Source organism: Zea mays, chromosome 10, assembly GCF_902167145.1.
Source record: "Zea mays cultivar B73 chromosome 10, Zm-B73-REFERENCE-NAM-5.0, whole genome shotgun sequence".
Lineage (NCBI taxonomy): Eukaryota > Viridiplantae > Streptophyta > Magnoliopsida > Poales > Poaceae > Zea > Zea mays.
In genome coordinates this window covers 132,521,302-132,527,301 of record NC_050105.1, presented here as the reverse complement: position 1 = coordinate 132,527,301, position 6,000 = coordinate 132,521,302, and positions in this window count along the sequence as shown.

Genomic DNA, 6,000 nt, shown 5'->3' with positions numbered 1-6,000 from the left:
ATTGAAGAATTACTTGACTGATGCAACTACTAGAGGAAAGGTTGCTATTGAGAACAATGATTTCAACAATGAGTTGGCAGTGGATAATCAAAGGCTTAAAAATGAGGTCAAGAAACTAAAAAGTGAAAATGAACATCTTGCAACAAGTGTGCAAAAGTTCAACAAGGGTCAATACCTCCAAAATGAGCTGCTTATGAACACTATCATGAAAAACAACAAGAGTGGTATTGGATACAATGCTTTTGTGCAAAAGAAAGCTACCACTCAATACAAGCCAAAGCAGACTCACAGGCCTATCAAATGCTTTGAGTGTGGAAATGAAGGTCATTTTGCCCACAACTGCAAAGCCAAACCACCAACTCCCTTGCCTAAGCACTCAAGATCATTTGCTTTCAATGCTCATTATGTTCTAAGAAAGGTTGCAAATGGAAAGGTCAAAGTTACATTCCTAGGTCCACCAAACAAGAGTAGACCTAGACAAATCTGGGTTGCAAAGTCCTTGATTGAGAGAGTCACTGGTCCTATGCAATATAGGGCCCTCAAAATTCAAGCTTGAATTGTCTGTGGATGTAGGTGAACTACAAGACCGGTGGGAGCCATTGGGTTATTGATAGTAGATGCACACAACATATGACAGGCAACCCACGGATGTTTGCCTCACTTGATGAGAATGTTGATGGACAAGATAAAATCACATTTGGAGACAATTCAAAAGGAAAAGTACAAGGACTTGGCAAGGTGGCAATCTCAAATGATTTATCAATATCAAATGTTCTCTTAGTTGCACATTTAAGCTTCAATTTATTATCAGTGGGTCAACTCTGTGATCTTGGATTTCAATGCTTATTCACTCCAACAGAGGTTATTGTAACAAAGGTGGATGATGAATCAATGGTATTCAAGGGATTTAGATACAACAACCTCTACTTAGTGGATTTCACTTCAGAAGATGCAGACTTAAGAACTTGCCTCTTCACCAAAGCTTCACTTGGATGGCTTTGGCATAGGAGGCTTGCACATGTTGGGATGAGCACACTCAAGAAGGTATTAAAGAAAGACATGGTTAGAGGTTAAAAGATGTGGTGTTTGAAAAAGATAAGCCATGCAGTGCTTGTCAAGCTGGAAAGCAAGTTGCTAATACACATCCTACTAAAGCTTTCATGTCAACATCAAGGCCACTGGAACTACTTCATATGGATTTATTTGGACCTACAAATTATGTAAGTGCCGGTGGCAACCTCTACTGTCTAGTGATTGTTGATGACTTCTCAAGATACACTTGGGTGTTCTTTCTCCATGACAAATCAGAAGTTGCATCTATATTCAAGAAGTTTGCCAAGAAAGCTCAAAATGAATTTGATTGCAAGATCAAGAAGATTAGAAGTGAAAATGGCAAAGAATTTGACAACACCAACATTCATGAGTACTGTGATGAAATTGGGATCAAGCATGAAGTATCTGCCACATACACACCTCAACAAAATGAAGTTGTTGAAAGGAAAAATATGACCTTGATCACTCTTGCAAGAACAATGATTGATGAGTATAACACACCGGAGAGGTTTTGGGCCGAAGCTGTCAACACTGCTTGTTATGCATCAAACAGGCTATTTCCTCACCGGCTACTTGCGAAGACTCCCTATGAACTGCTAAATGGGAAAAAGCCAGACGTCTCCTTCTTCCGGGTGTTTGGGTGCAAATGCTACATCTACAAGAAACGCCATCACCTAGGGAAGTTTCAAAGACGTTGTGATATTGGTTTTCTTTTGGGTTATTCATTAAAGTCCAAAGCATATCGAGTATTCAACCATGCCACTGGCGTGGTAGAAGAAACATATGATGTGGAATTTGATGAGACTAATGGCTCCCAAGGAGCACTTGAAAATCTTGATGATGTAGGTGATGAGCCACTTAGGGAAGCAATGAAGAACATGCCTATTGGAGCTATCAAATCAAAAGAAGATGAAGAAGAGGTGCAAATCATTGACAGGCCTTCTTCATCAAATGTACCACAAGATGATGAAAAAGATGAGAGGCATGCAAATGAAGATACATTTGTCTCTCATGAACAAGCAAGGGTACAAGCCGAAGATGTTGATGCTCCAGGATCTTCTTCCCAAGTAGTTGACAGGAGAAACTCATCACTACTTCAAGCTCATCCTCAAAACCAAATCATCGGGAGTCCTTCACAAGGGGTTATTACTCGATCACATAGACATGCTTCTTTTATTGAACATCACCCTTTTGTTTCTTGTGTTGAGCCTACTTGTATAGATGAGGCGCTACAGGATCCGGACTGGGTGAATGCCATGCATGAAGAACTTAACAACTTCACCTGTAACGAAGTTTGGACCCTGGAGAAGCCCCCACAAGATGCAAGAATCATTGGAACAAAGTGGGTGTTCAGAAACAAACAAGATGATCAAGGTGTGATTGTAAGGAACGAGGCAAGACTTGTTGCAAAGGGATTCTCTCAAGTTGAAGGCTTAGATTTTGGAGAGACCTTTGCACCGGTTGCTCGACTGGAAGCCATCCGTATCCTACTTGCATATGCATCATGCTATGATATAAAACTTTATCAAATGGATGTAAAAAGTGCATTTTTAAATGGCTTCATAAATGAACTTGTATATGTTGAGCAACCGCCTGGATTTGAAGACCCTAGATATCCTAACCATGCTTACAGGTTGTCCAAGGCGCTTTATGGGCTAAAGCAAGCTCCAAGGGCTTGGTATGAGCGCCTTCGTGACTTCCTCATCGAAAAGGGCTTCAAGATCAGGACCGTCGACACAACTCTCTTCACAAAGAAACATAACAGTGATATTTTCATTTGTCAAGTATATGTTGATGATATAATCTTTGGCTCGACAAATGACTATCATTGCAAGGAATTTGGTGAGTTGATGTCGAAGGAGTTCGAGATGTCAATGATTGGTGAGCTAACGTACTTCCTCGGCTTTCAAGTCAAGCAAATGAAAGATGGTAACTTTCTCTCACAAGAGAAGTATACCAAAGACTTGTTGAAAAGGTTCAACATGGAGAAGTGCAAACCAATCAAGACCCCCATGCCTACAAATGGACATCTCGACTTAGATGAGGGAGGTAACCGGTTAATCAAACTCTCTACCGCTCTATGATTGGTAGTTTATTGTACTTTACCGCATCTAGGCCTGATATTATGTTTAGTGTCTGCATGTGTGCCAGATTTCAATCTAATCCTAAGAAAGCTCATCTTCGCGCTGTTGAGAGAATTCTTAGGTATCTCAGGCACACCACAAGCGTTGGTCTGTGGTATCCCAAAGGAGCTACTTTTGATTTAATTGGCTATTCCGATTCGGATTATGCCGGTTGCAAAATTGATAGGAAAAGTACTTCTGGGGGATGCCATCTGCTTGGTAGATCACTAGTTTCATGGACATCCAAAAAGCAAAACAGTGTTGCCTTGTCAACTGCCGAAGCGGAATACATTGCCGCAGGTGCTTGTTGCACACAAATTTTGTATATGAAACAAACTCTTCTAGACTATGGCGTAGTTCTAGAAAAGGTACCTTTGTTGTGTGATAATGAGAGTGCTGTTAAAATTGCTAATAATCATGTACAACACTCTCGCACCAAGCACATTGATATCTGTCATCACTTCCTTAGAGATCATGTTGCTAAAGGAGATATCATTTTAGAAGGAGTGAGGTCGGAAGATCAATTAGCGGATATTTTCACTAAGCCACTTGATAAGACCCGCTTTTGCATGTTGAGGAATGAACTAAATATTCTTGATCTCAGAAATTTTATGTAAAATGTCAAATGGTGTTGTCAAGCTTGCATTGCATGTTTAAATTACTTGTATTGCATCTAGGGCTTGTCTAACCTAGTTGAGATAACCGCCAACAAAGCGAGTGAAAAAGCTTAACTCGGGTCAAACTTGACAAGTCTTAGTTTTAAGCTTTTAGCACTTAAATTCTTACTTTTTATGCAATTGTTGGTTCTTGAAATATGCATGAGGTACTGCACTTAGGGGGAGTATTCAAAGCTCAAATCACTCATGAAAACCCCTAGTGCAAGCCAAATGCAAATTTCACCATTTGCCTATTTTCTCTAAAAATTATCTAGCCTATGGCAAAATATTTTGAAAAGTATATGAGGGTGCCAATACCTGTCCCAACAAGTGTTATTTTGTGTGATTATAAGTTGGGATTTAGTTTGGTTGGAAATTAGATAGAAAAATTCGAAATTTTCCAATCTTCCCTCTGTCTGGGCTCACCGGACACTGCACAGTGCAATGTCCGGTGCACCGGCAGCCGCACACTAAAACTCCTTTCTCCTGTGCGTTGTCCGGTGTGCACCGGACAGGCACTGTAGACTGTCCGGTGCGCCCATATCGCGTTTAAAAAAAAAGGCCTCCAGCCCGAGACCGAGCCAGAGGCTCTTTTCTTCCTCTGAGCTCTCTGTGCTCTGCGATTCCTCCCTCTCTCCGGCGACCCCCCTCACCGGCGTCCACCGCTCTAGCCGTGCTCCGGCGACCTCGCCCAGTGCTGCCCTCCTGCCCTCGCTCGGTGAGCAACCTTGTCTTCTCCTCTCTCTTCCCTCTGTTCAACTCAGTGAGACCATTTCCACCCCTTGTGCTCAAATTCAAATCCTGTGAATTCCAGTGAATCCTTGTTGTGCAATGTGTTCCTCTGTGTGCCTTGAGCATTCCTACAGGTTCTTAGCTCCTTCGGGAGGGTTTTCCCACCTCAAATAGCCATTTCACCGAAACCCTAGAACTCCGCACGTCACGTGATCGGTGAAATGCCCAAACCAGCCAAAAATGCTCCAATTGAACCCAAAATTTTCAGGCACCTTCACAACATCCCCAGTAACACATTTGCCAAATTTCACGCCAATCCGAGATTCCAGGCTTTATTTTCACCAAATTCCCCGTTTCGAGCGATCGTTTCCGAGCCGAGTGCCCAAATCTCTTTTTCTTCGCCTAAATTCAAACCAAACACACACTTCACTCATATTCACCTATATAAACCTATTCGTGAAGTATCGGCTCAATTCCATGTCGTTTCGTGCCTCAATTCAAATTCCAAACCTCCTATGGCACTGTGTATCGTTCAAATGTCGTTTTCACGTCGTTTGACCTCTCGATCGTCTCATCTCGTGTTTTCTGTGCCATATTTCTCTGCGTATGTATTTATTCACATTTCATATACTTATGACTATGTGACTAATACGTGCTCACCTCTTCTGTCATTTCAGTGACCTTGATTGCCCGTGTGCCGTCTCCTGTCCTGCCTGGATCGTCACCTCTCGTGTGAGCTTTCCAGGTAGTCATCTCATCCTTTGCTATTCTATCGGACATTATCGATTTGTGCTTAGTCACTCTCTCTCATTTGCAGTCATCAGTTCAGGATGCCGCGCACGAAGAATGTGTCGGCGCCAGGGGGAGGCGATGATGAGGATCCTCGTCGCTCCTTCAGGCAGGTCAAGGGCAAGACAGTTTACTTGGAGCAGCAGGAAGGCCACAAGAAGCGGCGTACGGACAGAGCAGCCCGTGCAGCGGCAGCAGCAGCAGCAGCAGCAGCCGCTGCGCAGGTCGAGCTTGGAGATCAGCCGCAGACTCCGTCAGATCAGATTGCATACCGTGTTCGTCGTCTCGCCTCCCGGCCTCGCTCCTCCACTCACACCACCGCTTCCACTCCACATCTTTGCGCAGCTGATTCAGCCTCCTCGGTTTCAGGGCACACTTGAGGCCTCACGCCTTGTTTTTGGATCCTACCGTTCTGCGCTTGAGGCTCCTGTGCCAGCTTTTGCTCCTATTTTTGACTCTCAGGCCAAGGATGCTGCTCTTCGTCAGTTCGACACTCAGGATACAGCAGTTGATGATGATGATGATGATGATTTTGGGGTTCCTCCTCCGCCTTCGCCTCCTATGCCTCCACGCTCACATGATCATGAGGCTCGGAGTTCTAGTGCTGCCCCTGCTGCCCCTCCGGCTATTGATCCTGCCCTTGCTTC